Source organism: Pogona vitticeps, chromosome 6, assembly GCF_051106095.1.
Source record: "Pogona vitticeps strain Pit_001003342236 chromosome 6, PviZW2.1, whole genome shotgun sequence".
NCBI lineage: Eukaryota > Metazoa > Chordata > Lepidosauria > Squamata > Agamidae > Pogona > Pogona vitticeps.
The window spans coordinates 9207756-9228200 of NC_135788.1; the positions used below are offsets into that span (position 1 = coordinate 9207756).

Consider the following 20445-nt stretch of genomic DNA (forward strand, 5'->3'; position numbering starts at 1 on the left):
TAAACATTTAAGCCAGCATTCCCCAATTTAACCCTCTCCCGGTGGTATGCTGACTGGGGATGTTGGGAGTTGTAATTCGGCATATCAGGTAGGTGCTAGGCTTGGGGAAGGCAAACTTCATGGGCTCGTTTCCCCTGTTGCCTCTCACAGCTTTGCTCATTCTAATTCTGCTTTTAATTTGCAAGGGGAGCCGTTAAGATGAAGACGTTTTTCCGCCATCGTTAGTAACCGTGGATTCGTTTCCTCGCTTTCAGTCATATGTTCCTGTGGCAGCCGTCCAAGGCTTTGGAATATGAAACCTGCCAAACAGGTAACTGTACTTAGTTTCATTCCCCAGATCTGTGCAAGAACTTGCATGTATGGTATTTGAAACATGAACAACCCCGACACATTCAGATACATTTGGCCAGCGTGCAACTATCCCAATAGTTTCCACCCTGGACGCACTGATCAGGAGATTGGATTTACTCTCTAAAATTACTTTCAGTGGTACCTCACTCTCTCTTATTTTACTCTGGTTTTGGCTGCGATGCTTAGTCAAATTAGTCCGTCAAGGGCATTTGAAAAAGCCCAGTAGGCTTCAGTTTGTCTAGAAAATAGTTGCTACGTTATAAACTGGAACTGGCCATAGCGAACACCTCTTGCCAGTTTTGAATGGCTCCACTGCCCATTGGTTCTTTTCAAAGCCCAATTCAGAGTGCAACATTCCAGCAAGTTTACCTGAGAGAGTCCGTGTGGGATAGGGATTCGTGAGCTGGATTGGGCCTTAGGAGGTCTGGGTTCGAGTCCCCACTGAGCAATAAAATTCACTGGGAGATTTAGGGCTCATCCTGACCTGTCTCAGATATTGTTGTGAGGAGCAGGTGAGCCACGAGTCCTGGTTTGTGGAGTTCTTTGGAGCAAAAGTGGGATTAGAAATGTTGACAAACAAGTACCAGAAGGATTTCCGCCGCCCGCCTGCCCCATATGCACCTGCAGTATGCTGAAATCATAGGAGAGGGTCTTCTTCCGCCCTTGTGAGTAGCTGCCCAGACACATTCTAGCGATGAATCTTGTGTTTTCGTTGTTCAGCAAAACGAGTAGCTATTTTGAGACGGAGCACAAGCCGAGAGGTAAGTTTGAACAGGTAAAGGGGCTCCTTCAGATTCCCAGATCCCAAACTCTTTAGGACTTTAATGGCTAAAGCCAGCACTTTAAACTCGTAAAAGCTATCAGACTGAAGCATGGCACAGTAATTCAGCCAGAACCAGGGGCCAAATTGCTGAGATGTTCTTTCCCCCTCACACACACCAAACAGGGCTGCGAGTTGGTGAGCCAGCCACAAAGCTCTCTATAAAGCAATTTATTCATATTTGGTGGGACTGAAAATGGAAAGGGACAATGGGGTCCAGAAGCCACATCTTTGGCTGTTGAAGACTTTCCTAATATGTGTCTCTTCCCAGGAAATCAACCTGCAAAGAGAAGACTTTGTATCTGCACATCAGAGACCTTTTCAGGATGCAGGCTGCTGAGCTGGGGAATAAATTCTGCCACCGATATTGGAAACTTGAACAGTGTCCTTCTGTGTTGGTGAGAAGGAATAGGAGATACAATTCAGAGTCCAATGACTGTCAGTGCTCAGATTACTGGGGAGGAACGTTTGAATGAATGACATGAAGAAGTGCCCTGCCCTGGTTTCAAACATATACAAATCATGGTGATACCCCTAAAAGTAGTAGCCAAAGGCAGACAGAAAGGTAAGAATACTGGAAGGACTGTCCCCCTGCCAGTAATCTGAGGATTTCTCCCTCCTCCTCCAGACTACAGTGCTTCCAAATTATTCAATGTCAATTTATATGACCTTTTCCTTGCAAGAGCATTGCGGAGAAACTAAACCCTGTATGCCACTTTGAGCTCATCAGAGGAAAGCTGATATATGGATGAAAATGCCAAACACATTGTTTGCGTGTATATCGTCTATAGCTCAATAGTTTAGATATTTGGCTGTGGAGCCAGAGGTTGGAAGTTCAATTCCTGGCTGTGATTCCTAGGAGAAGAGCCAGCCTATGTAGCCACGGGCAAGTTGCACAGTCCCAGAGCACCCCTAGAAAAAGGGAATGGTAAACCAATCCAGAGTATTCTCTACCTAGAAAACCCCGGGAAGGGTTGCCCTAAATCAGAATCAACTTGACGACACACAGTCATTTTTATTATACAGTCTATCAATTCAATGCATCACGTTCAGCAAAGATTAAAAAAACAATTCTGTCAAGCCCTGCTCTCCAAACTACAAGGTTCAGATGAATATGGTGTTCAGATGAATATTCAGAAGAGGGGATGGGAGCAAGACAGAGGAACAATAAATACTACACACAACAGTGTTGTGGAAAATACATGACGTTGAGCCATTTTATTACTGGGATGACAGAGAAGACAGTGGCCAGATTGGCAGCTGAACCTTCAGTCTTCTCCTATTCCTGAGGGCCACAAGCTAGTTGAGGGATCACAGGAGAATCTGTGGGTGACACAGTGCTATTGTCCAGTATTTTGCTACAGCTCCCTACTTTCAGCATCTGACACATCAAGGAGCTGCCTTGCCCTGCCATGTAGTAGCAGCTGAGGAGCCTAACACTGAAAGAGGTCAAGAAAGAAAAAAACAAGAAACTGGGCCTTCTCAGCAGTGGCTCCCCACATTTGGAATCATCTCCCCTCTGAGATCCATCTGGCCCCTTTGCTGGGCATCTTTAAAAGCCAACTTAAAACCTGGCTATTCAGGCAAGCCTTCTCCTCCGGACACTACTTAATTTACCTTTTACTTTCCATCTTGAATGACTATCTGTTGTTGTGAAACTGTTGTAAAATTGTTGTAATATTACTATTGTTTTATTCTATTTGTTGTGAGCCGCTAAAAGTAGACATTGTCTAGATGGGTGGCATATAAGTCTAATAAATAAATAAACTGTAGGGCCAGCCTACCGTGCATGAAACTACAGTATTTAGTTCACTTATTGAAATGTCAACTATCTTATGTAGGAGTAGATGCAGGTATGAAACCAACACAGGAGATTTGTTGACAGAACAAAGTGAGTGGAAGTTTTTATGGCTTCACACAAATACACTTTTTAAAAAGAGAAAGCAAGAAACCTTTGTAACAATAAAGAGTGCATGTGAAATTCAACATATACCCCCTTAAAAAATTCACTGCACATCAAATTCTGCTCTCTAGTGCAAGCCAAATGCCACCAACTTCAGAAAAAAGCCGCCCATGCACATTCAAAAGAAGAACATGAGCCAACATTTGTGTGGTTGTTGAAGGCTTCTGAAGGTAACGTGTTACTTCAACATTCCAGGAGAAGAAAAGGCCTCTCGAATAGATAAATCCTGTGCTGGAACCTGGGGAGAAGGAGTAACCTTCTTGCTGCAGTTATGGGGCATGTTGTAACACTCTGCCTGCTGGTGCTTCCCTGGAGCATGACGTGCAGCTACAGAATAATGAAGACATTGAATGGCTTGATTGACAGCGGCATGCAGAAAAGAACAATGATTGCAACATCATGGCAACCCCCTCTTGGATTAATTTCCTTCTCATCGAGAATTAGCAGGAGGCCAGAGTTTGTAAATATTTCATTGAACCAGTCGTATGCATAGACACACATCCGAATGCAAGAAGGACCTAGGAAGGCTTCATAGAATCACAGATTAATTGAGTTGGAAGGGGGCCCATAAGGCCATTGAGTCAACCTACTGCTCAGTGCAGGAATCCAAATCAAAGCAGATCTGACAGATGATTGTCCAATTTTCCCTTGAATGCCTCCAGTGCTGTAGCACTCGCCCCCTTACAAGGTAATTGGTTCCCTTGTCATACCGCTCTAGCAGTTAGAACATTTTCTCTGATATTCAGCTTAACTCTGGCTTCCTGTAGCTTGTATTACGTGTCCTACACTCTGGGATGTCCTACACATAGCTTGATGCCCAATGCATTGATATCAAAGGTTGCTGCAAGAAACCACCTCTAGAAGCAGTCTTTTGTGACACACTGAACTTGTAGAAACTAGTTGGTTTAATTCTAACATACCAAACCAGAAACTGCAAAACTTACTTAGATGGTGATACCTATTACATGGTACCATCACCACTATTTCAGCCACAGTATTTCTCAATTTCCTGGAATGGCTGTTGGATTGAAAGCTGGACAGCATTCTCCTCTACGTGTTGAGGAAAACTTCATCCTTTGTCCTAGATAAAACCACTGCTGGAACTCAGAAGACAAGATATTTTTCCAAGATTTTTTTAACCACGCTATTACAAATGGTCTGAATTTAAAATTGTTGGTTTGTCACCTCTTGGGTGCAAAAGGACCACTTGTGATGGCTCACAACATTGTTTTAAATGGCAGCTTCCTCAAAAGAGCAATACAACACAACGCCCCAAAGAAGACCAGGCCAGGCTCTAAAACCAAACCTTAAGAACTCAAATATAATCAAACTTTTCAGCTCAATATTTTGCTTCCAGGAACTCTTCTTCTTACCCATGGACATTCTGGAGCAAAACCTTTGGCCTCTTATTCCATGACACATCTGTTAGAGATTCCCCCCCCCTGAAAGTGGTTCAAGCATTTATTCCCTTTGAAGCATTCCCAGCTGGGTAACTCGGTGGGCCATATGAGAATATGCCATACACCGCTGGCAGCTTGGTGTCTATATCCAACAGTGCTCTAGTGGTGACAATGGAATACTCTTCCCCTCCCTTGACCTTCCATGCCACTTGAAACCTCCCCCCTATGAGCCTTCTTGGCCCACAAGTTCTTCAGAGACCCTCCTCTCAATCTCATTGCCATCACAGGCCCCATTGATGGGGACATGAGAGGGCAACCCTGGTTGCTCCCAAGCTGTGGAATTCTCTTCCTCGAGAGTCTCGTTAATGCCCTACCTTTTACTTTTCCACTGACAATTGGAGACCCACCACTTCAGTCTTTTAATAATCATAGCTGAATCTCTGGATGCTGTTTTTTAGCTACTGTATTTGCTGGTGTATAAGACTACTATTTTGCCCTGAAAAACATGCCTCCAAGTGGGGAGGTTGACTTATACGCTGGGTGCACTTCAGTTGGGATAGACATAGCTGCCCATAGTGGAATTCCGATGCTCGCCCGGTGCCCATAGTAGCCTCCCAATGCCTGTCCACCTCATTCTACATACCGCCCAGTATCGCGTGGTATCCAGCGCGGCAGCGGCGCACATCAGTGTCGAGACAGGGGTGCCAGCCTTTTTGATGTGACTGGCCCATTCTGCTCGGTGGGAAGCAGTGGCGCTCCAACCCGCCCCTTGTCTACGCAGAGCTCACACATGCGCACTTGTGCACTAGTGCCAGTCACAGGGAAATGCAGGGGCGGGCTGGAGGCACTGTGGTCACGCTGCAGCCATACAATGGTGACAATGAATAGCATCTTTTATTTGGTGTGTGGAAGGTGTACAGAAGAGGAGGTAGTCTTATACGGCGAGTATATAACAAACTCTATATTTTGAGTGGAAATGTTGGGGGGTCATCTTATACGCCCAGTCGTCTTATATGCCGGCAAATACAGTAAATACTTTCTCTGTTACAGTTTTAAGTGTTTAAGTCACTAGTGTGTTTTAGCTTAATTTGTTTCTAATGCGTAATTTATCATCTTTTAAACTTTATTTGTTTTGCCATTCTGAGCTACCTGAAGACCCCCTCATTGGGAGAAAGGTGGCCTGCCAATTAATTAAATAATAGATCCAGATCCAGAAGGGTCCCCAATCTTCCAGAGCAAGTTTGAGGAATGTACAAACATTTGCGATGAAGAAGACTTTTGCCCTCAGCCCAGTCCTACTGGATCTTGTCTGTTTGCCCAGCAGACGTTTGCCTATGAATGCTAGCATTTTCCTTTCTGCAACAGCAGTACTCTGTGTAAGAGTGAGCATCTTTTGATGGGAGTGTTCATTCAAGTGGAAAAAGTGTAGGGGAACTTGGGACACTGTGTGGAGCATTCGCTTGCTGCTTTTGACAACCCCAGCCACTAGCAATCAACTGGGTTTGGCTTGTTTTTTTGTGTTTTCATCATCCTGCCATGTGGTGAAATACTGGGAACTAGGTTTGACAGACAGATGGATAGATGACCCCAGTGTGCCTTGTTCTGAAACACGAGTCAAGTATTTATATTTTCCACGGGTTCCTTTATAAAGGCAACTTGCAACATGTCATCACCTTAGGGATATGATTACTGATTAGAAAGCGGATTATTAGGCAACACTGTAGTGCCCCAAAAGGCACTGATGTTTTAATCACATTACCAAGCGGTGTGTCTGTTTACCTTAACCCATCAATGATCGGTTCTTCAAAGCTCCTTATTTTTTTGGGTTCTCACCCTCTGAACTCATAAAGCATCTAGATTTCTCTTTCTTCCCCTTCTCCGCCTCTTTTTTTTTTCAGGTGGAGAGGAGGATTGCGTACGAACCGCGTTACTGTTGGCACAACACCACAGAACACATTGGCAGACAAACAAATAGGGCTACATGAGACCAAACATAATTGTGGGTTAGTGGGAAATGCTTCCTGTGCGTGAGTGGAATTCCCCTTGTGAGCAGAACAGTTTCTAAGCTGGCTAAAGTTCACTGTCAGGAGTGCCTGAATGCCTTCATGCCCCACCTTGCAGTATGCATATGATCATGATCCATGCTGTCTAAGATCAGCTTTACTAACTGGAGGCATACCTTGTCCAGTGTGGCCCAACCAGGTAACTCACCTTGGGCTGAGGGCAGATACTTGCCATGCAGGGCAAAGACAGGGAAGCAGGTAAAGGGTGGAAAGGGGGGAATACAGCCGTGAAAGGGGGAAAGGAGCAATTTCCAGTGGGGTAGGCCTGTTAATTTGCATCCTAAGGAAAGAGAGTCAGTACAGAGTCTTACTGTAAATTTAAGAGGAAAATGTTTTCTTTAGAAGAAGTTTTGGGGGACTGTAAACCAAGTCAATCTTACTGGTTTCGAAGGTGCCACAAGAGTCTTTTTGTTTGTTTGGCAGAAAAAGAACAGAATCCCTGTTTCTGCAGGCATACACCTTTACCCAGAACATGGAAAAGTGACCTTTTTGAACGACAACACCCAGAATCCCCAAAGCAGCAAATTTATGCTGCCTTTATGCCTGTGATGGATAGGGTAACCTCCAGTAATAAAGTCGTACTGGGTCTCTCATGTCTGTGATCCCCTATACAAACCTGTGAAGCATCTTCTGCCTTAAAGTTACATGCTTGGTGGTAATTTTTCGGCTCTAAGCTCCAAGGATGATCCGAGAATTTTTCTCTCTCTGTACCGGACACCAAGCTGTTTCCACCCTCTCTTATGCATACCTCCTAACTGTCTCCCAAAGTTAGGAAGTGGCTTGCGGTGTATCAAAGGAACACAGATAGAACACAAAACACCATTAACCATTAAAACGTAAGTAAATTCCAAGCACATTCTAAATAATGGTTGTTGTGGGTTTTTCGGGCTCTTTGGCCATGTTCTGAAGATTGTTCTTCCTAATGTTTCGCCAGTCTCTGTGGCCAGAATCTTCAGAGGACAGCACTCTGTGCTCTGGTGCAGTTTGTCAGGGAACTGAGTATTTATGGCTGTGAGATCAGCTTTTTTCTTTTCAGGAGATGGGTGATTATGGTGATCAGTGTGTTTTTGTTGTGGGTGTATTGTTGTGATAAGGAGGAGAGATTATCTGTCACTGTGATTGATGGGTGTCGTTAGCTGGTCTTTTGTGTGTAGTGATCACCAGTCCTTGTGGCTGGGTAGAGTTCGTTGACCTTTTGCACACTTTATTTTTCAGTGCAATAATTTCAATGCATTAATTAATTCAATAATTAATGTAATTAATTAATAATAAATGAATAGTTTAAAGAACAGATAAAAACATGCCACTAAGGCAGTACAGCACCCAGTTTGTAATAAGTCCCATCCTCATCAGATGGCCCATGGTCGAAAGTCTGCTCCAGTTTTTTAAATGAAATCTTGCCCTGCTATTGGAAGGATAAAATAGATGGGGGCTGCTAAAAGGAAGGCAAAGCATGCTACTTAAATACTTAAAGTGCTCTCTGGATGGTTTACAGTTTAATTATGCAGGCTACACATTGCCCTCCTAGCAAGCTGGGTAGTCAATTTAACCTCGGAAGGTGAACCTCAAGCTAGCTGCCTGGAATTGAACCCTAGTTGTGAGCAGAGTGTTGACTGCAGTACTGCAGTTTAACTGCTGCACCACAAGGCTTAACTTCCTTTAGGAGTTCCAGAGCCCAAGGAACTATGAGAAGGCAACTGGATGGACATTTGATTCATACTTCCAGCAACATCCTCCACCTCTTTTGGAGGCAGAAGCTTGACCTTTGACAGGCGAACATATTGTCAAGAACACACAGCCTTATCAACCAAGCAAAGAGAGAAGCCAAGACGTGACAGCAACGGCCCTGTCCACTTGATGTCTGACTCCTTCTACCGATGAACTTGGTAAGACTCAAAACCTCCCTGATGGTCGGGTTCAGATCCAAAGCAAAGCAAAGTGTGCTGCTTATATACCGCCCTATAGTGCTTCAAGCACTCTCTGGGCGGTTTACAAGTTAATTATGCAGGCTACACATTGCCCCCCCCCCGCAGCGAGCTGGGTACTCATTTTACCAACCTCAGAAGGATAGAAGGCTGAGTGAACCTTTAGCCGGCTACCTGGGATTTGAACCCCAGGTCGTGAGCACAGTTTTGGCTGCAGTACAGCGGTTTTACCACTGCTCCACGAGGCGCAGAGACAGAATATTTTACCAAGCTGGGAAAGGTATCTTTTCAGATTGCAGTCCTACAGTTTGGAAAAGATCTTCCTGAAAGTAACTTTTCCAATCTCTGAAGAAATAAATAAGACCAGAAGTAGAAGTTCTTCCTATTTGACTCAAACTGGTGAGATTTTGCCAAGTGTTTTCTAGGGAATACATCTTGTCCCAGTCTGTTCCCTCCAAGTTCTTCTGGATAAATGCAGGATCATGCCATGCCTCCAGTTCATATTTCTCGTGAGTTAATGTATTCATCAGCATGCAACAATTATGAAACTGGCTCTTGAATATTCTGCTGTCACACTCCACCCCTAACGACTCTTATCAAGTACATTTTTACCACAGATTTATGGCTCATGAATTACATTTCAGATTAAACATTAATACTTCAGGCAAAACATATTTTCATAGTTTCTAAGGCATAATGTCTTTCTCCTTCAAGTTAAATATTCCCCAGCTTTATGCCAGATCTGGCATAATCTGTATTGACTATTTCAGTGTGAAAGAGAATCTTGTTATAAGCCATACAAGGATGCATTGGGCCTATCAATGTATGTTTCAGTCACAAGGCTTGGCTGATCTCACCTGGAGATTTATCTCAGCTGGCTTGTGTTAGAAGCCAGATTCTTCTTTTTCTTCCTGATATCTGTTCTAGAACCGGCTATCAGAAAGTCACTCGAAAGTTAAAAAATGGCTACACCCTGCAATCATCAGCTACCAAATGCAAGTCTTTACATCAGTGATGAAATGTAATACAGTACATGTCTGTAATATGCCATTGATGAAACCCATGTTTAACCTTCTATGGAAGTTGGAAGTTCTGCTGTCTAAATAGGCTGTTGGGCAAGATTGTGTACATGTTGGCATATGTTTGTGTGAAGCTAGATGTTAGCCTCAACTAGATGAGACTTAAAGGTAAAGGTTCCCCTTGAAAATTTTTGTCCAGTCGTGTTCGACTCTAGGGGGTGGTGCTCATCCCCGTTTCCAAGCCATAGAGCCAGCGTTTTGTCTGAAGACAATCTTTCCGTGGTCACATGGCCAGTGCAACTTAGACACGGAATGCTGTTACCTTCCCACCGAGGTGGTCCCTATTTATCTACTTGCATTTGCATGGTTTCGAACTGCTAGGTTGGCGGGAGCTGGGACAAGTGACGGGAGCTCACTCCGTTACGTGGATTTGATCTTACGACTGCTGGTCTTCTGACCCTGCAGCACAGGCTTCTGCGGTTTAGCCCACAGCGCCACCATGTCCCAGATGAGACTTATATAACTCTTAATTTGGGAGCTAGAATCCTATTGGGAATTTAAACTGGTATAAAAACAATTGAGTAAACTGCAGCAGTAAATTGCCACTGATTAACAGATTGCCGCTTCCATTCCTGGTCATGCACCAGTTATGTGATTTGGCACATGACCATGAATACAAACGGGAGCTCACTAATTAGCAGCAGTCTGCCACTGTTATTAAGCACCATTACACTTAAACCAGGCTAAATCCCCAACTGCATTTTGACCAACAACTCCTATTCATTTGGTGGGTCAACTCTTATTGAGACTAGCTATTGGATTTTGCCTAACAAATTCAGATTCTAAATACATGTTTTCTCTCTCCTCCCCTATTCTAAAAATATATGTTCTAATATGATTACAGTTCTACATCGTTTTTACATATTCTGCTGTAAATGATTGTTAATATCGCTTACAAGCAATAGGTGATAAATAAAATGAATAATTTCAGCTTGCACATACAATCCATTTTGCACATACAAAAGCCCTTAGTACTTTGGCTAATGGCTACGTCCATAGAGCACTTCCTGTCTTTTGCTCAGCAGACCAAGAGCAACTGCTATTACTTTAGCTATCATGGCTGCATCCTATAGAATTCTAGCATTTCCACTACAGTCAGATGCTCACAGATTTCTGGTGTGAGCGTTCAAGGGAGTGCTTTAAAACTGTCTCTCAGAGATGTGTAAGTATTTCACCAAACTTCAAATCCCAGGATTCCATACAGTGGAATCATTAGCATTTAAGCTGCATATATGTAACTAGATAAGATAAGATAAGATAAGATAAGATAAGATAGGATGGATGGATGGATGGATGGATGGATGGATGGATGGATGGATGGATGGATGGATGGATGGATGGATGGATGGATGGATGGATGGATGGATAGATAGATAGATAGATAGATAGATAGATAGATAGATAGATAGATAGATAGATAGATAGATAGATAGATAGATAGATAGATAGATAGATAGATAGATAGATAGATAGATAGATAGATAGATAGATAGATAGATAGATATTGACACTATTGACACTATACAACAAATATCCTTGCCCAAAGGTACCATATTGAAAGATACAAAAGTAAAAACAATAATAACATCCATTAAATAAAACATGTTAAGGAGGCAGGAACATGGATATAACAGGTTAACTAGGCAAATGTTATGTACCAACATCTCTGGCAGCTGCCTAACATTTCCATGTGCGTCTTCTCTACAGAGTAATCAGCTAAACAAAGCTGATTAGTTTGTATGATGTAATGGGATTCTAGCCAAGTACTGCAGCAATCAAAGCAATCATAAAAGTACATTTATTAATAAGATAAGCCTTTTTGGGGCATTCAAGCAAATAAGCTCCACCTTGGCCCCTAAACTGTCTTTTCAATTGATAAATAAATAGATAAATGAATGAATAAATCTCCCACTCAACTGATCAGCATCTGTAACAAGAGAGAAACAAAACAGATTGGTTGGAATTTAAGGATAAAACAAGCTATAATTTTTAAATTGATGCAACATAACATTTATTGTGAAATCAAGGTTGACAAAGTATCTTAACTGGAATTTCTAACAGAATGCACCGCAGATATAAACACCAATGTGCCAGACTTAGAGTTTATAATGTGCAGCAACTGAAACCGGTACAAACAGAGGGCATTTGGCCTGATGCGCAAAAATGCTTGAAAGCTCTGAGTGTTCCAGATTTGCTTCAGATGTCACTGGACTACAAATACTATCATTACTAGCCCATGTAGACAATGTCCTCTAGATCTCTTCTGGGAAGTCTTTCAAACATCCCCAGTGTGTGTGACTTCTTATGGGATGAACAAGATGGAAAAAAATAGGAAAAAAGCTTAATTAGATGATGTGAATTTCTTTGATTTTGCTGACAAGATTAGTGGTATCATCCTCATTTCCTTTTTCTTTCCATAAGGTTCGGAAATGTTGACTGCTTTATTCCTTTTGCAAACGTGTAGTTGTTTACTAGACCCCTATCCTTTTAAGTACTTCCATTATCTCCAGTAATCGGGATGAACTCTGAATGTATACAGTCTTTGTACAGCTCCTTAATCTGATGACCCTGTGTTGTTCAATATTTTTTTAAAGTCAACTTTTGAAATACTGCAGTTCTTGCTCAATCTCATTTTTTTAAAAGAACAGAGTTTTCACTTAAATAACTAGTACCACCATGTTTCCATGTGCCAGTAATAGGTGATTGACTGTTTGTATTTTAGAACCTATTTCTATACATGAAGTCTTAGGAAATGTAGTTGGAGTCATTAAAACCATATTGGTTCCAGAGTGACATTGATGTGGCCTCAGAAAATATATATTGGGTTGAGTCTATACTTCCATAAAGCAGGCCTGGTCTCAGTCATTCCAGAGTGTGGGACATGTAACAATGGGCTCAGGTTATAGGGAGTTAGATACCCAAACATACAGCAAATCTTCAAAAAAATAAATAAAAGGAAACTTCCATTCCTTACACTATAAGGCACCTGATACATTAGACAAGGCACACATCATTCAACCCTTTCAAGGTATTTGAAAAATTAATTTGAGTGTAAATTCATCCATTCAAAGCAGATATTTAACTGAACATTCTTCAGGAGATTGATTGATAGATTTGAATACGTTTGGCAGAAATTAACACAACACTACAACCGATGAGTTGTAAATCGTTCAGTGTAAATCCTCTACCAGTTTACAATGGGTAAGACTTCTGGAATACATTTAATTTCTACAGCATATGAGATATTCTTTTGTTTTGTTTGAAAAGGAATTACACCTTATTGCAACCTGGCCACTGGCACTTCAACACAAAAGCTCTTCTAACTACCAGACTTGGCAAAATGCTTGTTAATATCGTAGTTAAATGCCTTGAGCATATGCATTATTATAATCTCACACCAATTTGATAATAGCCATTTAAATGTTAAATGAAGGCAAATCGATCAATATAAACAGACATTGACTCTCCTGGGAGGCTACGGGGCAATTAATCTGCAATTAAAATGCAAATAAAGACACAGCAGGAAGCAATGGGAGTATTGACTTCAGTGTAATATTTGGGGGGGGGGGGGGTAAAGCTCATATATAATAAAGTAGGGCTCTTTTCGCCAGCACCCAGTCTGATAAGTTTCACAGACACTGGACAGTGCATGTACGAGTAGTAGATTCAGGAATGTTATTCCGGTTATGACTGATGATGTGTGACAGCCAGCCTCCATACCCAATAGGAACACTCTACTTCATGCATTGCCAACGTTAGGTAGGATTTCTGATACACCCAGAATAGCTTTCTTCTTTCGTACTTGAATTCATTCATGTTCTCTTTCTGGAGCCATCATTAGCATATAAACAACTGTACATTTGTTCCTATCTTTTTCAGGAGGAATTCTTCCTGTGAGCTTTTTGGCTGCAATCTTAGACTGCCATATGTGCCGTTCAGGGACATGCACATGCATGCGCAGCTGGAGACATTGTGGAGGCTTTGGCTTCGGCAGCTCAAACAGCAGAATGTTGTTGTTGTTGTCATCAAATTTCACCGCATTTCATTTAAAACCAGCTCGCTTGTTCAGCCAGTTGACCAGATGTATTTTTTCTTTTAAAAATATCACACTTCAGAACATCTACCACTGTCCATGCCTGTTGACAGAGTGTGACTTTTGTCCCTCAGTCCTCACATCTTGTTTTTGACCCAACTTGTCTTCATTAGAAGGCACACACATCTGAAACAACATGTAGTGACAGCTCTACAAGTAGGCTGTCAGGAGGCCAGGCTTACTAGTACCTTTCAAATGTCATAAAAGGGCCACAAAACTTGTTATGCAATTTGTTTTACTTCGCTCTTGTAGAGTCAAAATGATTCCAATGGCCCTTGATTTGGGAACAATCATCATACTAAAAAGGAATACAAGAATGCATCTTAAAGGCGATCACGTTTTATTTGGCTGAAGCTGTTGTGGAGCGCAGACCATTTCATCACATGCATCTTATTAATAAGCTTATTAGTCAGAATCCTCTTGCTTGCATATGTCAGGATAAATGCAGTGGCGTAAATCGCAGCATTGATTGCTGCAACTGCCACTGTTCGTATTCCTCCATACAAGCCAAGTCATGCAATTGGCATGTGACTGGGAATACAGTCAGCGACTTCTTCACTAGCTGAAACTTGCCAGTGTGATTTATGCTGTTGCACTTATGCCAGAATATATAAGCAACAGGATTCTGGCCAAGTCCCAAAAGAGTGTTCCTTGGTTTTGTTAGAGATGCATAGCTACTCCCGCTCCTCAAAAAAGATGAATACCTGAATGATCACATTACACTAAGCACATATTTGCATGGCTATGTCTTAGGAGATCTGGGTTCAAATTTCCACTTGGCTATGAAGTCTACAGGTTGACATGGGCCACTCACTCTCTTAACTTGACCTACCTCACAGTATTGTTGTGAAACTAAAACTGGACAGGAGAAGGCCACATACCACATTTTTGCCCTCATGCATGCTTTTAAAAAGTGATAACTGCAAAGTAAGAAACAGACTGGATCAGGACCATAAAATGGATACAGAGAATTTAATATTTTATTCGTTCATTCAGAAAACCTTTTGAATACTGCAAATGCATTAGGCTCATATTTTTAAGGGCAAATCAACACACTCAAGTGTTACCATAAATAACCAGTCCAGGAAGCCAATAGAAAGAAAACGGCTTATGCAGGTTGAAAGAGCTGTGGCAGACCTAAAGGAAGAAGGGTGCTCCCCCAAAGAACAGGTACAGCATCACTTCCAGGACCTGGCATAATTTCCTTCATCTTTTCTTTCTTCAGGGGGCTTGACTGACTTTCCCAGAAACAATTCAGGATCCAGTAATCCCCCTGCTTATTCTCCCACCCGTCTGCCCCACCTCTGGATCCTTCCAATTACGCTCTGCTTTCTATTTTAGACAGAATTCAACATCAGCTTTCTCCCCTGTGCAAACCTAGCCATTCTATAAGATCTTGCCAAAGAAATATCCCAATTCTTTGGAAATATAAATCTTGGGAGCAGATCAAATAGTGCAGGGCAATGCACACCTATGTTCAGTTTACTTACTTGGGTGTCCGTGGCTGAGCTACTCCCGTCCACAGATCCTTGAAACCTGCACAGCAAACAAGCACATCTGAAGCCTTGTGGCTTGGAAATCAAGCCTCAAGTGAGAGCTTTGCATTCAATTTCAGGGATGAAATATCAAATTGAGTTTCTATTTATAAACTCCCAGGACTTTTCTTTTCCCCCACCATGCTAGTAAAAATCACCTGATGAATCCAGATAAAAGAAACATTGGCATGAGCCCACATTCTGATCTCATCGCAAGCCAGCCTGCTGCTGATTAATGGGTTGTGATATCATAGTCTGTGAGGGTGCATACTTAAGCAGTAAAAAAAAAAACACAAGGGAGACCTTAGAAGGTGGAGGCGCTTCCTTTTCAAAATGCACTGTGTAGCTTCCCATACAAAACCTGGATGACTATTGGGGTTCATCCGAGACTAGATTTTGACAGAAATGTGTTGTGTGAGCCACCCTGAAAATACTGATCTTTCTCTGTGTTTGGAAGATAACCAGCAATGATGATTACTACCTGCCTGGGGACCCTGGGGATTGAGGCAGGGCTGAGGAAGAATCCTGTCTTGAAATGCTGGAGACTTGCTTCCTGTCAGAGCTGCCCATATTAGGCAAAATGGACAAGAGGCAACTTTCTTAAGTTGTGGTTGCAGGTGTAATTGTTAGGAAGTCTGGGAAATGACAACACACACACACATATACACACCTAGGAGGTGACAACCTGCGGCCCTCAGCCTTAATTTCACACAGGACAAGAGGAAATAAACAGGCATAATAGTCAAAGTGGTTGGAACTACAGATTGAGGACATTATTGGGGCACAAAGAGTCCATCCCCAAGAACTTGAGAAAATTAACTTTTTGACACAACAGTTCCCACAATTGCCTAAACTGTGGAATTCTGGGAGCTGGGGTTTCCAAAAAAAATGTATTTTTTCCAAACGCTGTCTGTCTCTTGCCTGAGAGCCTGCTGAGAAGAGAGAAAATGAAGACGGCAGGTGGACAGGAAGGCAGGTCCCGCTCATTTTTGACTCCAGCCAGCATGTGACCCACACTAGATTGCTTGTGTGGAGATGCTGCCTTCGGGATGAAGCAAAAGTCACCCGCCCCACTTCTAGTAAACACTGGCCTGAATTACCCACACAGAACCTGTGATAAACCCTCCTAGGACTGAATCACTTCAAAATGGCGGTTGTTATTGACGACGTATCCCTCTGTTTAAATCAGCACAAAACATTGAACACATTAAGGAGAAAAGCTCTTCCCCAACATGGTACATTTATATAGAGAGCGGATTTTTAAAAGCAGCAGGAAAGCACGTAAGATGTGATGCAAAATGCAGGCAACCTTCATAAGATGACGATGTACCACTCTTTGCATTGGGTAAGCCCACAGTCTCCATCAGTCTACCAAAGGCGAGGGGAATGTTATACTTCCTCTGCTTCCCTGGCTGATGGCCCTAGGTAAAGTCTCAGCCAGAATAGCTTTACATTCCTGCTAATCGCAATGAGGAAGAGTTTAAATAATCATGTGCTGTCAAGTCAATTGTTACTTATGTGGTTTACCATTCCCTTCCTCTAGGGGGCACCGTGGGACTGTGTAGCTTGCCCAAGGCTACACAGGCTAGCCCTACTTGCAGGAAGTACTGTACTGGGAATCAAACTCCCAGCTGGAAGAGTTTAGGCTTACTTTTATTACGACATTCCATTAAGTTGATTCCAATCTATGGAAACCCTCCCTGGTTTCTTTGGGTATAAAAATATCAGAAGTAGTTTCCCAGTCTTTCACTCTAGTGAGACTCTAGGATCATGCAGCTTGCTGGGGTAGTACAGGTGGCAGGGCCCTTGCTTGACCTTGCTTGACCTGTTCAGAGTGTGTATATTCAGTGCTTTCAGGGGAAAGAGCAGAGCTGTGCCCATTGGCCCCATTCTAGGTCTTCATGATTTTTCTTCTACTGAGAGCGTACAAGGATAGAACTGTTACAGACGTGCCATGAAAACTTCAGGCCACCAATTTTGTGTAGAGACTCCAGGCATACACAGATTGTGGGCAGGAGGGTTGATTGACATGTGGCAATTTGGAGTGGAGACTTTAGGTGCCATCTTGCTCCTTCTTCCACGTACAGTTTATATGCCTTTCATGGGTATGCTGCCTCAAAGGGCCCCAAATAACACTGTGGTTCAGGGATAACATTTAAATTGTCCTAGAGGAGACCCAAGAACACTAATGGGCTGATCCCTAGGGAGGAAGGCAAGACTCTGGTCTTTGCAACATAATATGAGAAAATAAGTAGTTACATACCATTCATAAATTGATTAAACTGGAGATCACACAGGTAAATTAGATGCAGAGGTGGGAATTAGCACACATAACGGCTTTTTTCTTTAAATCTAACCAGCTAGCCAATTGATTTTTTTTTACTTTCACAATTCCAGTTTATAGCGCCATTTCTCTAAGTGATGTTTCTTCACGAGGGTCTAATTTAAATGATGGATCCCTCTCAATTACTGTCCATTAGAAGACAGGAAAACATTAAGATCAACAGAGTATGGTGAGAATTATGAGCCAGCCTTTAAGTGAGGAGATTGTAAGTGAAAATTAATTTAACATGTTCATTTCTGACCTGAATATTTCCGAACGGTGTGAAGTAGGAAGGCTTAAACAGGAGTTTGGCATTTGATCGAGAACAAGACTGAGAAAGCATTACATGGCACATTGGCATTTGGGGCCAGGACAGTTAGAATGCCAGCCAACTGCTCATACTCTTCCATATATGAAGATTCTCCTTTTATTATTAGAGTAAATGGGAGAATTCCTGCAAGCAGAAGACTTTGAGTGCTAGAATACTGTTGTTCAAAAGGAGGCATCCAACCAGGTAATTATAAGAAAAAAAGAAGCTACCCCCAGGCTTAATCCATTTATATTTAAGTAGATTTCTACTCAGTCCATATATATGACTGGACTGCAGGAATTACTGGTGTGTCTGTATGTGTGTGCATGTGTGCTTGTGCATATATAGGACTGGACTACTGAAACTCTGTGTGTGTGTGTGTGTGTGTGTGTGTGTGTGTGTGTGTGTGTGTGTGGTGCCTCGCTTGATGAAGGTAATCCGTTCCAGCAAAATCTCTGTTAAGTGATATCCTTGTCAAGCGAAATAAAAAATCCCATTGAAATGCATTGAAAACCCGTTCAATGCATTCCAATGGGCTGAATAACTCACCGTCCACCAAAGATCCTCCATAGGGTGGCCATTTTCTGCTCCCTGTCTTGCGAAAAAGCCTTCCTAAACACAGTGGGGAGCCATTTTGTACACCCGGTGGCCATTTTGAAACCCGACGATCAGCTGTTTTTGATCATCGTAATGTGAAGAATCGGTTCCCGAAGCAGGGAACCGATCATCGCAAAGCGAAAAAAACCCATTCAGACATTGTTTTGTGATCGCAAAAGCAATTGCAAAAACTTCATCATGAAGCGGATTCTTCGTCAAGCGGGGTAAGCATTAAGCGGGGCACCACTGTACTGTAAAATGCTCATAATTTGGCATGACAAAAAACAAGATCCAGGATAAAGTCATGCACCTGAAATTGGTAGGGCTATGTAGATAAAAGCATCTTTAGCTCTCAGATAATCTAGTGAAGTGAGAGCTGGACCATAAAGAAGGCTGACCGCCGAAGAATTGATGCTTTTGAATTGTGGTGCTGGAGGAAGCTCTTGAGAGTCCCCTGGACTGCAAGGAGAACAAACCTATCAATTCTGAAGGAAATCAACCCTGAGTGCTCACCAGAAGGACAGATCCAGAAGCTAATGCTCTGATACTTTGGCCATCTCATGAGAAGAGAAGACTTCCTGGAAAAGACCCTGATGTTGAGAAAGTGTGAAGGTAAGAGGAGAAGGGGAGGACAGAGGACGAGATGGTTGGACAATGTCATTGAAGCACCCAACATGAATTTGACCCAACTCCGGAAGGCAGTGGAAGACAGGAGGGCCTGGCATGCTCTGGTCCATGGGGTCACGAAGAGTCAGACATGACTTAACGACTAAACAACAACTCTAGTGAAATTTTATGGGACAAATTTGAACAATCAGCAAGTTGAAACCAACCCTTAGACCAGAAAGATCACACAGAAGCTTGTATGAGGTGTGGCATAGAAAACACCAAAAATGACCAAGAAGGGGGACATGCTTTAGACTGGGCCACCTCCTAGCTTAATTATCGCAACAAGTTCCAAGGGTGGAGAAAGGTAGCTAAAGGTCTGTCTCAGGAAGGATCACAATGAGCAAATGGAAATATAGGCCAGGGCAAATATGCCTAAAATCTGACTTGTTGTCATAAAACACATCTAAAAATCATGGAACTCTTAGCTTAACAGATTTCTACTATGTTGCCATTTGTTTGCCAATCAAATCCATCAGATATATCATGTACTTATGTGGATGGAACATGTTGAAGGAGCTCTTTCTGCTAATGGGCATATGGAACTTGCTGCAAACATTATTAACTCAACAATGAAATTGATTCCTGGTGATGACATACTCTTTTATTCTTGCTTCTTTATTAATATAAGGATGAGTCAAATGAGTCCCCAAGAAAGGTATGTAAATAAAATAGCTGGTGTAAGTTATTAAGCATGCCGGAACTTGCAAGAACGGTACAAGTGCTCTCCTGCAAAACAAAATACATCATGAGCCTCAACAATGCCCCACAATGTGAAACAGATCAAGCTAAACAAACAATAGGTAGAGTCTGACGTCACTGTGTTTTACAAATTAGAATATGTGCGGTTGTCCTACATGCTGGAGTTCTAACGGCTGCGCAAGCCATTAATCGTTCATGAATTGTGAATTTCTGATAACAACAACAAATCTCAGAGATATTGTAAGAATATTGGAGAATATACTAAACATTGTATTACAGTTTGATCTTGCTCTGTGCCATGTCTGGAGATGTTTGGGCAAAAGATATTTCAGTTATCATTTGCTAAAAGTAAAACTTTCTCCCTCCCATTCAGAAATAGGTGACTCTAAATGTCCCCAGATATTAAATAGCAAATGCAAATTGAAAAGAGCAGTCTTGCTTGTCATGAAAGATAATGGTTGGCCCACCCCCACCCCACTGCTTTTTTTTAAATTTGGAAAGAATCCAAGCTGGACCCTGGTTTATTAAGGTTCAAAATCTGGTGAATTCCAGAGTGGATTCACCACCCCCTGAAACCAGTGTCAGCGAGCCTTTCTATTGGCCAAACCTGTGGGAGAT

The 20445-nt window shown here is 42.3% G+C and overlaps 1 long non-coding RNA gene across 1 annotated transcript in view; it reads right to left on the reverse strand.

Annotated features, from left to right (window-relative positions):
- The window catches only part of LOC144583787 (uncharacterized), a 32513-nt gene extending 17233 nt beyond the window's left edge, over nucleotides 1-15280 (reverse strand). The window contains exon 1 of the long non-coding RNA XR_013537729.1: nucleotides 15185-15280. This is a non-coding gene — a long non-coding RNA (uncharacterized LOC144583787). The remainder of the gene's footprint in view (nucleotides 1-15184) is intronic.
- Between the last annotated feature and the right edge of the window lie 5165 nt (nucleotides 15281-20445).